At 44.7% G+C, this 17529-nt stretch overlaps 1 long non-coding RNA gene across 1 annotated transcript in view; it reads left to right on the forward strand.

The window, feature by feature from the left end:
• The window catches only part of LOC143474269 (uncharacterized), a 35814-nt gene that overhangs the window by 1646 nt on the left and 16639 nt on the right, over positions 1-17529 (forward strand). Inside the window, exons 2-4 of the long non-coding RNA XR_013120715.1 lie at positions 4245-4314; positions 5170-5248; positions 15776-15848. This is a non-coding gene — a long non-coding RNA (uncharacterized LOC143474269). The remainder of the gene's footprint in view (positions 1-4244; positions 4315-5169; positions 5249-15775; positions 15849-17529) is intronic.

Consider the following 17529-nt stretch of genomic DNA (forward strand, 5'->3'; position numbering starts at 1 on the left):
GAATTAGTCTGCAGGCATGGTGTTTCCACTTTCCTTGGTATCGCTTTCTCATACTTTACATACTTGCAAGTATACTAGAACAAAGAACTATGGGCGATCAATTCTGAAAGCATATTTGGATTCAGCTTGCAAAAATACTTAAATAGATATGAGACATCTGTTTGCAATTGTAGTAGTAAGGAAGGAAAAGGCCATCAGTGAACATCCTGAATTGTTTGAATTGTTCACATCATTTAATGTGGCATTCCGATCATAAGATGACAGGGATGCCAAAATGCCTTCCAGCTGTTGTCATGACTCATTATAACAAGCAGGCAAAGCAGTTAAATCCCACTTCCACACAATTTAGATGCAATGACACTGACAGAATTTTATCCACTTCATTAAGCTACTAATTTCTGGTAAATATTCAGCAATAGTCATCTAAATGGCTTCCTGCTGGCCTGAAGTAGCACACTGGTTCAGCACTAATTGTTGAGCCTACAATTGTGTTTTTGGTTTAGAATTACTAGTGTCTTACCAAAGCATGTATAGGATCTACTTTAAACCTTTACTGATGTGTTCGGTCAACTAAATTACATTGGAAGCAATGGAAAAACATTTAAGTACATTTGGTCTTCTATGAAGTTATCCACCGAGCTATTTTAAAATGCTCTGGGTCTTGCATTTGAAAATTTATTATTTATGTAAATGTTTAGTTGTCAGAATCGAAATGTGAGCTCTGTAAACTTGCATACAAACTATGTTTCATTTTGAAAGAGCTTTCTGATGTATACAGAAATAAGATCTACTTATTTGTGGAGGCCAGATTCATAGATCTTGGCCTACACAATTAAAATGTACACTTCCTGGGCTTTAAATGGTAGATGTCTTTAGTAAACCCTAATTCTGTAATGTCTACAGTCAATATGGTTCATCACGTCTTTCTGTGTTTCTTTGTTGTCTCGGCACATAAATCAAACTGATTTCTCAGTGGAGGTCGAGCACACCACTAATGTTCCAGAGAGCGTTTCTCACCTGTTTCCACTTGACAGTATAAGGCAGAATAGATGTTCTTGATAAATGTAATTTATGATTTAAAGCCTCAATCAGCAGCCAGCACTGAAGGCCATAATTCAGGTAATACCAGCAGTCCCGCTAAAACATGCGCTATGTGTTTATCAAGTCTGCTACCTCAGAGCTGTTCTTTGGTTGGCCGCTGTCCTGTTTTAGTTCTTCTTGATTTGGCCTTTTGAATAACATATTTCAAAGGGTATACATTTAGTGAATTTATTTTGTTTTTTAAATAACAAATTAATATTATTTTATTTATTGCAGTCAGCATATTTTTAATATAGATACTTAAATATAAGTACCTGTAGTGGGAAATAGCTCAAAGTAAAGAGAAAAACAGGTATATACACTATGGAATGGATAAAGAGAGGGAAGTGTGGTATTATCAACCAGACTAATGAGAAGCTGTAATGAATTTCAGCTAGTTTAAGTGTGTTTTTGTAGCCACTAGATGGAGTCAGTGCTCCTGATTTGGCACATTTTGGGCCCCTCTGAAACACGGTTCTTCATTTACCTAGTCTCTGTGGTGGCAGACACGCGAATGAAATGTTAACATCACACAGTTGTACAATGGGGGGATCAGCAAGATGTACAACTGTAATTTGGCTGAATAGCAGTCCTTGAAATTGCCTTGCTTTATCAAAACTGCAGACGCAGTCCCCAGTCTCTCCTCTCTCACAGACATTAATGACCAATGGCTAATAAACAGAAATACACTGCCTGCATCTTAGCTTTGTCTGAGCAGGATTGTTTATTTTTTTAAATAACATAATATACATCAATATTTTCAATAGCATTATGAATGAGGTCAGTGAGCTGTTAAGGTAGAGTCTGTGATCACTTTGTGATAAGATTCTGTTTCCTGAATTTAAATAGCACAGAGAATAAACACATTAATAATGTAAGTGCCATATTTAGGTATGTTTTTGTGATTGCTGTTGTACTGATTGGGTTTGCGCTATGGCCAATGTGAGTTTGCATTTTCTCTTGATATGTATCTCGAAAGGACAATTTGTACGAAATGGCAAAACCAGACAAACTAATCCAAAGCTCAGTTCTAGATATTTGTGGAGAAATGTGAAAATCTCTCAATTTTACATTTATGTGAAGGGATGTGGTGGTGGGTGGAGTGTATCCTGGCAAGTGTGTGTGTGTGTGTGTGTGTGTGGGGGGGGGGGGATCATGATCATTCATTCATATCTGTTATTACTTTTTCATATTCTAATGAGCATAATTCTACGAAGAGAAGGAGCTGCTCCTGGTCATCTCAGGCCCTGACGAGAGTTGGTCAGGGACGGCCTGGCTGTGGGTGTGTAGGCAGTAGCCCTGCCTCAGTCTGGACCCCCGCCTTCATTAGTCCACACGTAGGTCCACGGGGCCGAGCGTCACACCGCCCTCTATATGAGAGCAAAGTGACAATAAGACAGACGGTAAGAAGAGAGGGATAAACAGAAGGAAAGAAGGAGGGAGGGAGGGAGAGAGAGAGCAGCAGTCTCCTGCATTTTTGCCCGGGCACCATCAGAGCGTGTCAGGTTGGGGCACCCAGCCAGCAGTCAGCCAGTGGGGCAGCACAGGAGGGACCGGCACTAAAAGAGCAGCGACAGACGTGCGGCCCAGGCCGGGCGGGCCTCGCTGGGACGGTGGGCTGGGCGGGAGCGCCCCTCCCTCATCCCCTCACCCCTCGGGCACGCTTGTTTAAACTTAATGGAACACGATGGAGAAGGACTGGATAATGGCTAGCGCAAGCATGTCCTGTTCCCCTTGCCTGAACCCGTCCGCACTCGTGCACCCGGGCCCGGCCCCGCTCAGCCGTCCCTCATTGCCTATTCACAGGGATCATGAAAAACATATCGCATGCTCTCCACTCTCATCAGGCCCGTCTTGGAAATGTGTTGTTCTCGCTTGACTAGGGATGTTCTGGTGGTTGGGGGGACTGCAGATGGACCGCTGGGGTCGTGCGTCGGGGAGCAGAGGGCTTATGCGGAGTGGGAGTCGTTAGGAAGCGGTTTTTTTCCGGGTGTAACGAATGTGAGCGCGTTCGGCGCGGTGTAGCCATGTGGGACAGTGATGTGTAGTTCGGCGGTGGCTGTTGACAGTGGATTGTCACCCTTCAAGTCATTTGCGGGTCTCAAGCCAGACGTGAAGCTCCCTCTGAGACGGGAGGAGGGGCGGGTGGTGGAGGAGACCGTGCTTTGTGAGTGTGGCGTGCACTTTACACGCAACATAGAAAGGAGTCTCTCATACACTTTGCTGTATTTGCTATAGACACACTTGTCTATCGATATGATACATCCATCTGGTATTTTGTGTGTGTGTGTTTTTTTTTATGAGCTGTTAAAAACGTTGGTATGTCTCGGGTTTGTAGTGTTTCTGAGGCAGTGCTTGTCAAAGCCACTAACTCATCCTCCTATCAGTGCACTCTAGGGTCATGTGTCCAGAAGGGGCGAGGACTGGTAGTGGTGGCCTGATAACCTAAGCACCTTCATCAATTCCAGTTGATGTCCAGTTTTAAAGATTTCTCACAGGTTGTTGCTTTCATTAGTATATATTGAAAGTGTTTTAAAAAATCCAGCAGTGGACAGATATTACGCCTTTCAGCCCTTCGGAGGAGTCCAGAGGAAAATTAATAAATGCACTTCATAAAATGTCAAAGTGCATTCATTAATTTATAAAATCAATGCAGAATACATTTTTTACACCGTTAAGACGATGCATATATAGATGATGCATGTAGATAACTGATGATGGGTAGGACTCCAAAAGCAATTCTCTTATTGGCAGAGCAGTCCAACATACTGTATACCTTGGCCTGCCATTGGTTAAACTAATTCCTACAGAGTAGGAATTCTGAGTCACTTTTGCTCTATGGGTTGATCTGTATTGAGATGTAGGTTTTATAATCTTCCCTCTGGTTATGAGCCTAAGCACCTACATGAATTTGCATTCAATTTGGAGTTTTCTTATGTGGACAGAAAATACTGTAACTGCAGTGACCCAGAACATTTTAGTTTGTATCCATCATGACTGCTTCGAGTCTGCAAGTCGACAGGCTTTAACCATACTGGTTTTCAAGTGTTTTCAAGTAGTGTGTTTTTAATATTACATTGCAGCTTTAGCTTTATATGGCAGTAAACCTTTTAAACTTTGTGGTGTGCTGGCTTTTCTTAGTCATGAGTCTTTCTGACCACTAGATGCGGCTGCAGGGTGCAGTTTCACGCTGAGTGCCAGAAACACGCTGAAGCTGAACGAGATCTAGAGGAGGTTGGTGGACTGCTAAATGTTTCTGGAATTTGTCCTGGAGACAGATTGCTTGTATGAATCTGCAATTCCATGTTTTTCAGTCCAGCCAGAAAAGTCAAGGCACACTACTAATGAAGGAATGAGGATATAAATTTCGATGAATAACGTTCAAAGATTTTTTATACCATTTCTTTTCTAAAATATGTATAAAATGTCAGTTGAATGTCAGTAAGCTGAAATCTCTTTTTCACAGAGTTACAGCAAGGTAATGAATATTTAGATATTTGCTAGACTGTGGTACTTCTTGCTAAAGGTTACCTACGTTGTGTTTGAGAAGAGCTTAAGTAAGTTTCCTCTCACAGTAAATCTTCCACTACTGTTTAAAGACTAATCTCATCATAGGGCTTTTACCCTACATGACTGGAGGCTTTAGAAACAGATCAAGGGAAGATTAAAGTAATATAGCCAAGTGCACCTGTCTTATCTGATTGGTTGTTCACTCTGGTTATGTCTCCACTGTAAAGGTGCCTTGGTCACCACAGGTGTGTGTTAGCATCTCTGACCACCTTTGACAACACCAAATCACAGGCTTCTAAAACCAGAAACCCAGGAAGACGAGATCACAACTTTGCATATTTAGTTAACTGAACAGTTCTTAAAATATTTTAAGAATGTTTTGATTTTATTAGCTTTGTCCAAAATGAATTATGTGTTTTTTCTGCTTTAAACATTTTAATTAATGCATCTTAGACAGAGGCTAAAATTTTAATTAAAATTCTGCAGAACGGGAAACTACTGGAATAAATTTAGGCTTTAAATAACTGCTGGGCTCTACAATGTGTGTGTGTGTGTGTGTTTGTGGGTGTCTGTGTGTAGGTGTGTGTGTGGGCACCCAGAGCAAGTAGGATGCCACAAGAAAATGACTCGAGGGAAAAGAAAACAAAGTGAAACTGAGGTACCGAATGATTTGATATGTAAGAAGATTTATTTGGTAATATTGGCTACTTGGCTGATCTACTGTGTTTGATAATATTACCTGCTAGGCTGATCTAGCATGTTTGGTAATGTTGCCTGCTAGGCTGATCTAGCATGTTTGGTAATACTGCCCGCTAGGCTGATCTAGTGTGTTTGGTAATACTGCCTGCTAGGCTGATCTAGTGTGTTTGGTAATACTGCCTGCTAGGCTGATCTAGCGTGTTTGGTGCTTGGGCTATGGGTACTAGCTGCAGCTGCCACTGTGCACACAGACCTTTCCATCTCTGTGTAGCTGCTATAAGCCCTCAACCCCTGCCTACGGCTCACTCTATGCCTGTCTGTTGCTATGCCTCTCCCTCATCCTCTCTCTCTTTCTCTCTCTCTTTCTTTCTTTCATACCTTCCAGTTAACTGTTACAGCTCGTCTTGTCATTTCACTTCTCTTCCAGCACAAATGTTAGGCCTAACTCTCTCTCTCTCTCTCTCTCTCTCTCTCTCTCTCCTCTCTCTCTCTCTCTCTCTCTCTCTCTCACCAACACTGGAGAGAATATTCACACAAAGCTGTAGGACTCAAGCTGACACTCTCCCAACTTCTCACCTTCTCACATTCTACGTTCGTCATCCCCTGAAGACTTGCAGCCTGGAGGTTGTTGTAACACACACACACACACACACACACACATTTCAGATACAGGACAAAGAGCACACATAAGGCCAGTGTGCTAACCAGATGATGTGACACTCGCATACAATTTTTAGCACCTATCTTAATCATTGTACTTGAGTCATGACATTTAAGATCTACAGAGGGATGGCAAGATAAGAGCCCTGATTATAACAGCATCTTACACCCAACGCTCCAGGGACTAGCCTTACAAACAGGGCACAAACACACCTGAGTCAAGACTATTGTGTTACACAACAGTATTTACACACCTTGTGCACAGTGTAATTGAGTGTAACAGGGGCCTATAGTTCTACTGGCCAACTCTGAACCTAAACAAATGTATTCTAGGAAGACAATTTAGTCAGAATTTGGACGGAAAATGTCTTCGCCAGCCATTACAGCAATGTGCAGTTTTTTTTTTATATATTCCTAAGTGAGTAGCGGTTGATATAAAAAGGTTGCATGAATGAATAACCATCTACAGGATGTGCCTGTAACATTTCCACACTTCTACTGTGAGATTATACTATATAAGTGTACAGCAGCATGGTCAAAATAGTTGATCTGCAGATTCAAGCCACTGGTCGGCTTTCAGAACACAACAAACATCCTTGAAGAGACTATAGAGTTCTGGAACAAAAGCTTTTGGACACAGAAGACAATGGGAAACCAGTGCCAGAGGGATGGAAATAGATTCAGTGTTCAGAGAAAAAAAGAACTGCTTGTAATCCAATTCATAGTTCATTCATGGTACATGGTATTCTGGGTGAGTCTCTCACTCACTCACCTTTAGTGATGCTTTAATGAAGACTTCACATAAGGTGCGATGGAGATTCTGGAGTTTATCAGAAGTGTGTCACCTTCTCTGCTTGAAGTAAATGCCTTAAAAATCAATGGATGGATCTTCATCTTGCAGCAAGACATGAAATATACCACAACGTATGGACTTTTCAGGGTCCAAAAATGAAATCTTCCTGACCTTGTCAACTTATGTCTATTATATTTGTTACTGTATAAGTGTCAGAGCCAGCCAGTCATGTTTTTTTTTTTTTTTTTTTTTTACTTTTTTGTGTGACTTATTGTATTACTTTTTGTACCAAATGTGTATTTAATTGTAATTTTTTTTTAACTGGTATTTCATGTTGATTTTTTAAGTCAAACTTTAGGCCTTTAGTTGCTTAGATTTGATTTAGTCCCAGTGCAAGACTATAGAAAAACCCATTCAAACACCTGATTACAACTGCCATTTAAATTTCTCAACATTTCAGAACACAGCTAGTTCTAGAGAATCTGATTCAGGAGTATCTATCCACACATGTCCCAGCACGGCCACGACCAGGTTAGCGTCTCTGTAGTAACTGCGGTCTCGAAGAGCAAGTATCACTTTATTATCACCTATTAGCATTTACAGTATAATTACAGTATTGTGAACATTTGGGGAAACAGTCATGCCACCTTCATCGTAGCAAGTAGCACACACACAGTGTTGAGAATAATTTTGTCTCCTGTAAGCCTTTTTATTGCTATTGTGTGAAACTGTCAGAGGAGTTTTAATTATTATTCTGTTTATTATATATGTAAAACCTTCAAAGATTTTTCAGCATATTAAAAATATTAAAATGACAATGAAAGAAATACAACCATATTATTTTGCTACTAAACTGAAAAAATGGCATGATGTTCCAAAGAGATACTTGTATTTGTTAAATCTGTATAAGCCGTATCTTCATGTGAGCTCATTGTTGAGTGAACTCATTGGTTGTTACTCTTATGACTGAGATCTTGCTTTACCGTCTCCAAACTACTACATATTTGCATTTCTGTTTCTCTCCTACAATTATTCCCATAACTCTTCATAAATTCATAGTTTTAAAATATCACCCACCCCACCAAAAAAAGAAATAAATAAATAAAAATGAACAAAACAGCTAAAAAACTTTGTGATAAAATGGAAGTTAATAGGACTCTTTAAATGGTGTGAGGAGGTGGTGTGTGTGCTCCCCCAACACTGACCACTTTCACTCCTCCTCCCTCTTCATCCCCCTGAATTGGCCTGATGCCAATTCACTTGCTTTTGCATCAAAGAAAATCCTCCAGCGATTGTTTTAAACTGATAAATAAAACAGTGTAGTTGTGTGATGTCAGCCACTCTCCATTGAACATCATCATATAAGCAACTATTTCGCTGCATTTTTGAAGTTGATCCTAAGTTGCTTGGTTTGCAGGACTGTCCCGCTTGTGCGTTGATGTGCACAAGACCACGGTTGCCAGCTGTCAGGTCCGTGTGCGTGCGAGTGTGCCCATGCCAGAAATGATCCCATGTTCATTACTCACAAATTCAAAAGAGGCGGCAGGGATGATCCAGGAGGGGTATTTTATTCCTCTGTAATTCGTGTCTGGTGGAGGGAGAGAGGGAGAGAGTCGTCGCTCATGAATAGAGGGATGAGAACTGTACGCAAGGGAGAAACTGAAAAGTCAAAGGAAAGGAGGAGAAACACGGGAGGAGGAGAAACAGGTGTGTGGGACCAAAAAGAAAGGGGGAAATTAGGAGAGGGTCAGGCAGGATGGGCAGACAGACAGACAGACAGACAGACAGACAGACAGGCAGTGGAGCAGGGCTGAGTGACGGGGCTGGAGGGTAGTGGAATGATAATGTGTGCAATGCAGAGCCGGATATGGGGTCCGCGAGGGGCTGGCGAGAGGGTTCTGGAGGGAGTTCTGATGTCCAGCTGGCCTTTGCCTGTGCACATCATTAGGCCCGGGCCAGAGTCGGGCCCTGCACCGAATATTAAAGCAAACTTAAGGGAGGAGGGCGTGCAGGCCTGGATTAACTGTGGAACAGCTCTGCTCTTACAGCGGTAGCAGAGGTTAGTGTGTGTGTGTGTGTGTGTGTGTGTGTGTGTATGTGCGCACATTTGGGGGTGGCGGCAAAGGGAGGGGGTGCTCGAACATGGGTGGAAGAGGATAGTTGGTTTTCAAGATGTGTAACTGGCCAATGAAGTTAAACACAGCAGACTGCGTTCCTTTATTAACACCCATCAGAGGATTCGCTCGCTAATGATCACATGCTGGTGGGAGCTGATCTAACGTCACATGCAGCACACTTGAACTCCTCTCGTCTCCACGCAGGTGGGATGGCGGACCAGGGGGCGGGGAGAGTGGGGCGGGGCTAAGGGTTTAGGGCAGGTGAAGGGTAAAATACAATTAAAACCAGGAGGAAAGTAAAGGACACTGACCTGGGAGAGAGGTGCACGTGCGTGCCACAGACATAATGAAAGGTTGAACTCTCTCCTGCCGAGGTGGCATACCAAATCAACTCACCCTGGGAGAGACACAGGCACAGAGGCAGAGAGAGGGAGCGAGAGAGAGGGAGGGAGAGAGGGAGGGTGGATGGGGGCGGGGGGGCGGTTGGAAGCCAGAGAGCGTGGTTGCCACGGGGGCTGAGTGACAGAAATTAATAATTAGTGACAATGATTGACAGCGCGCTCTCCATCTGCGGCCCACCGTTGCCTCCGAGCGCTTGCCTCCGCCGGCGACCGCAGGCACAATGAGCTCCAGCGGGATTCTGGGAGACGGCGGTGATTGACAACTGCCTCCTGGAGAGATGGGGACAGTGAGTGTGGCGGGGTGATGCAGAGAGGGAGAGAGGAGGAGGAGGAAGATGAAGGTTGGAGAGCAGGCCAAGGGAACAGGGGGTGGAGGGCGGATGTGGGTGGGGGGGGGTGGGGGGGGGGGGGGGGGGGGGGGGGCTGGTCAGGGTGGAGGAAACAGCCCAGCCTTAGCGCCAGCCTGGCCGCGTCTCCCAACACAACACCATTATGCAAACATGCTCTCACCAGGGACAGTAAGAAAAGGGAGGATTTGCCGATTTTCATAGTGGGAAAGTGAACAGTCTGAGAAAATGTAGGTATAAACCGTCAAATTTTATGATCTTCACTTAACTAGGACTAGCCTGTCTCTTACAGCTGAGTGACTTATATCCATTACTGGATATAAACATGGAGACATTTAACCTCTAATGTGCAAACATAATTTCAGTAATTACAATATTGGTAAAAAAGTTTTTTGGAAATTGAAAATAGCAACATCCATTCATTTTGTTGGACAATAACATTTCAAAAATTAATTATTGTAATTATAATCAATGTGGAAACAAAACCAAATAGATAGAACATAACAATAAAATTATCTTGTGCAGTTCAGTTCATAGGCCATTCATAGGCAATACATAGGCCCATGTTTAGACAGATTTCTTTCTTTGTTTTATAAAATCCTTTATTTTTAAAGGATAAATGAAAAAAATTACTTTTTTTAGTGTTTTTCAAACACTTTTGTCAGTTTGTGTTTATTTAACTAGACTGACCACTCTTAATGATAAGAAAATATGAATGATCTTATTTTCTTCAAGAATGATCAAAATCATAAATTCTTGTTTTAGAACTTCGGAAGTCAAAAAACAGTGTGTTTTGATAAAACACTTACTGGAGAAAAGGAATATATATATATATATATATATATATATATATATATATATATATATATATATATATATATATATATGACTGTGGTGTTTTATCATAGTGTATAATGGTGGGAGATATGGTGGGATATATTTTAGCTAACAGTAAGAAATACTGGGAGAACAGACCAGTGGATTATGGCAGTGAACTTTGAGAGAACAGACCAGTGGATTATGACAGTGAACTCTGGGAGAATGTATTAGTGGATTATGGTAGTGAATATTGTGCGAACAACCCCATGGATTATGCGGTGAATATTGGCCAAACAGCCCAGTGGATTTCCTCCCATGATGCATTTCAGCCTGCGTGGACATGGGCTACACTAATACCCTCCAGCAGAGGCCTGGACACGGTCTCAGAGGCTTAAACACACACACACTTGACCTCAGGGGGAGAAAACAGGGTTACACAGTAGAGAGAGTGCTGCTGGGAGCTGAATCATATCAAAAGACATTATTGATTCCCAAACAGCCTGTTTCACTACTGTTGTGTCTCTCTGTCTTTTCTTTTTCTTCCATTCTTTTCTATCTCCTTTTTGTTGGGTGGCCCATATACAGAGCACCTGTCCACAGTCCCATCCTGCCCATTGCAAGGAACTTTCTTCTTCTTTATCTAAATAATATCATGTGAACAGTTCATCGTTTGTCCAACTGTGAAATGATTCAACATGCTGATGGTAATATGTGTACATGTGATAATCACTCCATTCGGTCTGCAAGTTATATTGAAGGAAATTGGTATTTGCTGTTATCTTGTAATCTAGCAATGGGAGAGAAGGGGCTGTGTGAAGTGTGTTCTGTGGGAGGTGAGGTGGTGAAGGTGAGGGTTCTCTCAGGGCTGCTGTGTGTGGGGGGTGAGGTGGTGAAGGTGAGGGTTCTCTCAGGGCTGCTGTGTGTGGGGGGTGAGGTGGTGAAGGTGAGGGTTCTCTCAGGGCTGCTGTGTGTGGGGGGTGAGGTGGTGAAGGTGAGGGTTCTCTCAGGGCTGCTGTGTGTGTGGGGTGAGGTGGTGAAGGTGAGGGTTTTCTCAGGGCTGCTGTGAGCAGGAGGTGAGGTGGTGAAGGTGAGGGTTCTCTCAGAGCTGCTGTGTGGGGGGTGAGGTGGTGAAGGTGAGGGTTCTCTCAGAGCTGCTGTGTGTGGGGGTGAGGTGGTGAAGGTGAGGGTTCTCTCAGAGCTGCTGTGTGTGGGGTGAGGTGGTGAAGGTGAGGGTTCTCTCAGGGCTGCTGTGAGCAGGAGGTGAGGTGGTGAAGGTGAGGGTTCTCTCAGGGCTGCTGTGTGTGGGAGGTGAGGTGGTGAAGGTGAGGGTTCTCTCAGGGCTGCTGTGAGTAGGAGGTGAGGTGGTGAAGGTGAGGGTTCTCTCAGGGCTGCTGTGTGTGGGAGGTGAGGTGGTGAAGGTGAGGGTTCTCCCAGGGCTGCTGTGTGTGGGAGGTGAGGTGGTGAAGGTGAGGGTTCTCTCAAGGCTGCTGTGAGCAGGAGGTGAGGTGGTGAAGGTGAGAGTTCTCTCAGGGCTGCTGTGTGCGGGAGGTGAGGTGGTGAAGGTGAGGGTTCTCTCAGGGCTGCTGTGAGCAGGAGGTGAGGTGGTGAAGGTGAGGGTTCTCCCAGGGCTGCTGTGAGCAGGAGGTGAGGTGGTGAAGGTGAGGGTTCTCCCAGGGCTGCTGTGAGCAGGAGGTGAGGTGGTGAAGGTGAGGGTTCTCCCAGAGCTGCTGTGTGTGGGGGGTGAGGTGGTGAAAGTGAGGGTTCTCTCAGAGCTGCTGTGTGAGCAGGAGGTGAGGTGGTGAAGGTGAGGGTTCTCCCAGAGCTGCTGTGTGTGGGGGGTGAGGTGGTGAAGGTGAGGGTTCTCCCAGGGCTGCTGTGTGTGGGGTGAGGTGGTGAAGGTGAGGGCTCTCTCAGGGCTGCTGTGAGCAGGAGGTGAGGTGGTGAAGGTGAGGGTTCTCCCAGGGCTGCTGTGTGCGGGAGGTGAGGTGGTGAAGGTGAGGGTTCTCCCAGGGCTGCTGTGTGCGGGAGGTGAGGTGTGTTTACCAGTATATGCTGGAGTTGGGGAGGCCTGATGGACTCCATGCTTAGACTTCCTGCAACAACACCAGCAAGAGCTTTCAGGTTAACACACACACACACACACACACACACACACACACACACACACACACACACACACACACACACACACACACACACAGAGCTCCAGACAGCCAAACCCACACCCCGGCATGCAGGAGAGAGCACATGTGAGCTGACAGCTGGCGTCCGCCGGCCCCAGCAGGTGCCGTGTAGAGGCCAGAGAGACAGAAAGAGCAGCTCTGGGGCCCCTTACCTCCAGTGAATGAACTGATGTCAGTCTGGACACATGAGTTTGACTTTCACGCTTCTCCAACAAAGCACAGTCTCCTTTCTCTCATTATACAGCTGCCTTGAGTTCTTTAGTTATTTTAGTTCTCTGAAAACTTCTAAGAGTCTCGATCTATGTATGTCTCTACCTACGTATATTCCCTCTCACAATCCCCCCCGTGCGCACACACACACACACACACACACACACACACACACACACAGGCGGAACATGTCCAGTGTTGGTCAGTGCGGAAGCTGGGTGCTACGTGATGTTGAGAGGCTCTGTGCACACACCTGGCTGCCGGCTGCCTCTTTGGTCTGTGTCACCTTTTGTCAAGCCCATGTTAATTAAGCCCCGTCAGCAACACACGCACACGCACGCACACACACACACACACACACACACACACACACACACACACACACACACACACACACACACTGGGGTGCCTTTTAATGAGCCTGCCATTTGAACACCATAGACACCAGCCCTGTGCCCTTGTATAGTTCCTGGACACGCCTGCGTGCGTCTCTGTTCTGAGGAGGAGGAGGCCACACGGGGCAGTTTGTGGGTCAGCTGATGAGAAAAATTGTTTATTAAAAAAAATGTGGAGTTTGTCGTCCCCTTTCTCTTCTTTTTTCTCATTTTTTTTTGCGGCGAGTGAGTTGTAGCTCCCCTTTTTCAGGCAGATGAAAGGGACCCGGCACGGGGCCTCCGACAAAAGTGCCAACGATCACAAACAAACCTTCAAATGAAGCACATCAAAGGCGCTGCCCCAATTGTTAGCCTCTCGTATCCAGGGAAAATTGGCTCATTAAGGGCAAAAAATGACATTGTTTACATTAGCGGCGGCCTCTGATTAGACGCAGCCATGTTTGTTGTGTTGTGCTGCTTTCGCCACCGCCGCTGCCCAACGGCCCACTTCAGGCCTGCGGCTCACAATCGCTCCTTTGAAGGCTTTCTTTCAGTGGAAAAAGAGAAGAATGGGGCAAAAACGAAAGGATAAACACACAATACCAATTACAAGTGCACAGACGGACATGATAGTTTCTCTCTCCCTCTCTCTCCCCCCCTCTCTCTCTTTCTCCACACCCCCACATCAGGGTTCTCTCTTTAGAACTAATTAGCTTGCCTGTGGAAAGAGGCGCGGGTGGAGAGGATAGTTGGGTCCGTGATAAATCTGTTGGCGGGGTAAAAGAGAGACGTGCTGTTGGAGGAGAGAAGAAAGAAAGGAAAGGCCGGCAGTAAAGCGAGTGGGGGTCTCGCTCGAAGGCCCCTGTTTGCCTCTCACACGAACATGTCTCCCTTGGTGCACCGAGGCCTTTGTTGGATGAAATGCTGTCTAATTGCTGTTTCTGACAAGCTTAATCCTGTCACATATCTGAGAAAGATGCAGTCAGCTTCACCTCTTGTTGAGTCTTCCTGCTTTACATGTGGCTTGTTCAGTAGTCAAATGCTTTAAATACTAAAACGCCTTCTACGCAGCGCCGCAGAAGACGTGCAGAGCCTCAGACGTTTTACACTTTAGTAGAGAATCCGTATCACACACTGCATCATATTCATCATCATTTTTTTATCTTGAGGGAAGTTATAAACTTCATAGAAAAAAATGTAATTATTTCCCAACTTATTATCAGTGTGTTTTCTTTCTTTGGAAGGCCAGCAGTGTATAGTGAGGGGAAAAGAGGCATCATTAAGGACAGTGTTCCCAGTCGTCAGAGCGTTTCCTCACCCTCCTCCCTGTACGTGGGTCTGCTCCTCACCTCTGTGCTCTCAGGGAGAGTGACCTCCCCGTAAATAATCATGACCACTGTGCTGACACTGAACCTCTCTCACCTCGCCATTCCCTACCTCTATCCCCCAACACATGACCTGCAGGTCAACTCACCATATTATACACCCCTACCACATACCCCCCCCCCCCCCCACACACACATCCACTCTTTGCTCAAATTTCATTTACATAGTTGCCACTTTTTCATTTTTATGTTCTTCCTCTCTCTCTGTCTCTCTGTCTGCAATGTGACTAGCTTTAGACATTCCAAAAAGCCATAGTAATTACCATTTAAAATACTAAGGGATCTCTCTTAGCTAGGGAGGAGAAGTTTGCCCAGTCAAACACTAGATGCCGGGTACCACTGCAGTGCTGCTGAGGTGGAGAGGAATTAGAATTGCCTTGACTTTTGACCAGCTCTGTCTCCAGGGGGGAGCCGTCTCAGCAGGGGAGGGCACATCATGACTTCTTTTTGCAATTTAAGGACTCGTATGGAAAATATAAATTGGTAGCAGCAGGATAAGAATGGCGCATTGGCATTCTGCACACCAGCCGTCGCCATTCATAAGGCCGCGGTGTGTTTTTGCGCCTCTCTCGATTAGAAGACCTTGAGAACGGAGCGTTAAGAGAGGGACGGAGTTGGCGTTGGGGCTGTGCGCTACACACACGTTGGGGCTGTGCGCTACACACACGTTGGGGCTGTGCGCTACACACACGTTGGGGCTGTGCGCTACACACACGTTGGGGCTGTGCGCTACACACACGTTGGGGCTGTGCGCTACACACACGTTGGGGCTGTGCGCTACACACACGCCAACTGTGTTTCTGCTCCGCTCCTTCAGTGTCTCGCTGTGTCATGGCAACTTCATCCAGGCAAAGTCACTAAAACTACACGTAAAGTATGAAAACCGTTTAGTAACATTTGACTTTGTGTGAATTCAGTAATCACACAAATTTGTAATTTGTAATAAGAGTGCGGTATCCGGGTGCAGTGATATTCATTTGGTAATACATTAAATATGTTTGGTAATGCTGTAGCGTTTGGTTAGCAGTGGGTCTCTTGTTCTCTCTTAAAGACCATGTTTCTGTTAACATCTCACACAGTACACAGTATATACAGTATGTGAGTCTGGAGCTTTGTTGCTGCCGTCTCTGTTAAACTGGGTAGTTCCTTGTCTGTTGAAGAACACCATTAAAAAGTCTTAATCTGTGTGTTTTTCAGGAGTTCGAACATATTTCTGGTGATGAGATCATGTTGGAAGGAGTGTTGATGGTAGCTGGGAGTTGGTGCTACGGTAAGTGTGATGGAGACTGGAACAGTTTTCTAAAGTTAAATCTGTTTCTGATGGAGACCGATAGAGAGCTAAATACAGGGAGCTATAAATGTCTGACTAGTGCAGTGGGCTCCAGAGTGTTCAGTTTGATACAGTTCTGAGAAACCTAAAGATAAAATATAGTGATGGTTGGTAGACCTCCTGAATCATTGCTTTGACCAAAGCTTAGTGAGATAGTCCAAAGGTGCAAGTTTGACTCCCAACAGGACCAGTGATTATGTAGCAGAATGTCGTGGGATGGGACAGGACCGCAAATATGGCATCAACTCTTTTCTGCAGATGCTGCAGTACTGTAGAATGAACGATGAAAGAATGGCAGTGGCTGCAGGAGACTCAGTTAACACTGTAAACGCACTTCAAAAACGTCATTACTGAAAATTGCATTATGAATGGAAGCGGCCAACGCTCAAGATTCACCATGGAAACCTGCATCAGTGCTGTGACACAACGTACGAAACAAACAGAGGGCACCACACGCAGAGCAACAAACAACACAGCACAGGAATAAAGATTCACAAATCAAGAAGTGTTGTGGGCAAAAACAGAAAAAAACAAACAAAAGTAGGTGTAGACAGATTAAATGGATTTTAAATGGACAAAATGTGAATTTTGAAGTTGTCACTGGGTGCAGTTTGACAACTATAAAAAGATTATTATAAAAGAAAAAAATATATTACAAAAGACATGGAAGAAAACAGCCCAGTCTTAAAAACGACAGAAATTAAGACTGAGCCATACACACGCCGGCCCACATGAGGAATTACTAATGTGAAAGTTACAAACACTATCTGGCATGTAGTGAAGTTTCAATGACCTGACCTACTAGGAAGAAGACGGTTAGAGGAAACGATTTGACTGGTGCAAAATAAAGCAGCAAACAAAGTGCATAAGGAAAAAAACAAAAGAAGAGACTCCAGGAAGTTCTGCTGGTTTTTCTCAAGCCTGCATGAAGAACTATGGTGACTATAAACTCACCATAGACACAGCCGCTTCATTTGAACCTGTGTGCACCTGTGTACCTTCATGTGGACCTGTGTGTAGCACAGGTCAAAGGTCAGCAAATCTCAAAGCTGGAAACAAGGCACGAGTTTCAGCAGATGCAGGTGGAGTCCAAAACGTTTCCGACCGTGACCATCCGCACCTGTAATATCTCAAAGGGAGATGAAAGGGCTTTTGCAGGTGCATCTAAGAGTCTTGTGTTTAGATGGGATCCTGCTTAGCTTAGAAACGTTAAGGTTGTGAAGAGGTTAGTAGATGGTAGGGTTTCATCTAAAATGGAGTGAGTGTGTGTTCAGGCAAGATGAGGTGGAATATTTAGGCCCCAAAGTTGAAGCTCAAGAGCTGCGTCCTGTGGAATCAAAGTGAAGGTCCCAGTAGACACTGCAGCACCCTGCAGTATTCTGAGCTAAAAGCCTTTTTACATATGTTGAACTATTATAAGAAATTCTCGCCAAACTTGCCAGTCCTCCCAGCTCTACTACATAAGCCCCTGAGAAAAAGATGCTTACTGGGAATGACAAAAAAGAGCGAGAAAACGCAGAATTCCAAGACACTATTCAGCAGATAAGCTCCTGCTCCCCTTACGGAGTGTGTGCTGTCATATCACAGGAGAGATGGCACTGATAAACCCACTAGTTTTGTA

The sequence above is a fragment of the Brachyhypopomus gauderio genome, chromosome 13 (assembly GCF_052324685.1).
Source record: "Brachyhypopomus gauderio isolate BG-103 chromosome 13, BGAUD_0.2, whole genome shotgun sequence".
NCBI classification, from domain to species: Eukaryota; Metazoa; Chordata; class Actinopteri; order Gymnotiformes; family Hypopomidae; genus Brachyhypopomus; species Brachyhypopomus gauderio.